This window comes from Priapulus caudatus, unplaced genomic scaffold (genome assembly GCF_000485595.1).
Source record: "Priapulus caudatus unplaced genomic scaffold, Priapulus_caudatus-5.0.1 Scaffold1174, whole genome shotgun sequence".
NCBI lineage: Eukaryota > Metazoa > Priapulida > Priapulimorpha > Priapulimorphida > Priapulidae > Priapulus > Priapulus caudatus.
Window position 1 is genome coordinate 82,149 of NW_014578235.1, and position 1,882 is coordinate 84,030.

Below are 1,882 nucleotides of genomic sequence, written 5' to 3' on the forward strand. Positions count from 1 at the left end.
CGATAATACTTAATAATTCATCTTTCTCCTTTCTTTGCCTCTCTCTCTCTCTCCTCTCTCGCCTCTCTGGGCTCTCTTGTTCGCGTTCTCTCGCTTTCTCTCTCCGCTCTCTCTCATCTCTCCCTCTCATCTCTCTCTCTTCTCTCTCTCTCTCTCTCTCTCTCTCTATATAGACTATATAATACTTTATATATATATATGTCGGTCCCGGGCGCCGGGCCCGTCCCGCGAAGTCCGGCTCGCCTGGCCCGCGTGTGTGGTGTGCTGTGGGTGTGTCGTGCTGTCGTGTTCGTGTGAGTGTATGTGTGTGTGTGTGGGTGTGTGTGTGTGGTGTGTGTGGTGTGGTGTGTGTGCAGAGAGAGAGACGAGAGAGAGAGAGAGAGAGGACGAGAGAGAGAGAGACGAGAGAGAGCAGAGAGAGAGACGAGAGAGAAGAGCCCCAGGGCGCAGCCGCGTCCAGCGCCCGGCGCCGGGAGGAGAGAGAGCGAGAAGTACGCAACACTCAAGCACTACGTACGTACCACGTCCACACACGCACACACACACAAAACACACACACACACACACCACACACACACACACACACACACCACACACACAGCATACGAGCACACACGGGAAAGCACACCGACCGCGCCCCACACACACCACACACACACACACCACACACACACACACACACACAACACACACACACAACACAACATAAGATTACCATATATATATATATATATATACTATTATATATACTATATATATATACTATATACTCAGATCTATAGACAGAAGAGAGCAGAACGGAGAGCTAATCTGCACGGGCGAGAGCAAATAAAAAACCACGCATCCCCTTACCACGGGAGTGTGCTGGCCCTACAAGAGTGGCCCTGACAGAGTGGCACCTTCAGAGCTTGACCTGATAGTACACGTTTATTCTTTGATAAACGCATGTCACTCAAGCAATGCCAGAGCCGGTAGTCTCTTATTATCTGATTACCCCTAGATACAAAAATATTAGGTAGTAGCTGTTAAAGCCAAGCAAAAAACCTATCGTTTAATTGATTATGTTAGTATAAGTATCAAAGATATCACTTTAAATGTTCCCACTACACGCCGCTGTCCCCTCCCTTCCCACACATGAGGGGTTAAAAATCCGTGTCGCTTAAACATTCCGTTCGTCACTGTCACCAAAACCAAGTGAAACTTCCATATGCTTCATAATAAATGCCTTACTACGACCGTCCTAACTTACAATTAGCACCGCGACCTTGGGAGTTGAAGGACTGATGAAGGCGCCAGATTCACGGTGCCTCAAAAAGCTACGACAGTCGTTGCTCGTATACTCACTCACAAGATGTTTAACCACGAGGTAACATAATGTATACACAAGTGCTACGCAGCTGACTCGATGGACACCTAGCTACCAGTCATACTTTATACCGCAGGCGCAATACATCCATAAACGTTACATACAGACCACTATCACCTCTAACCCTATACCTATACACCTAATTTGCCCTAATGCAATATCTAACTTGCTCAGCTCATACACGATTACATTCACCTAGTTTATTGGATTCTATGAGACCTCATCTATAGCATCGACCCTACACATGTACCCTACGTGTATCAGTCACTACTTCAGATGCACCTCATCTCTGCAATGACCGACACGTGACCGCTATGTCCGGCATTTGATTCCATAATACTACATAAACCTATCTGCATCCAGACGTTCATGCATTGAGCACGTAATAGCAGCTAGAACAATGCGACAGCATTTGCAGTGATCGGCTTTCACAGCTGAGGCGTACTGAAATTCATTGTATGATCTATCTCATACGCTCCATCTTACTCCACTGACCAAATGTAGCTCATAACGCAG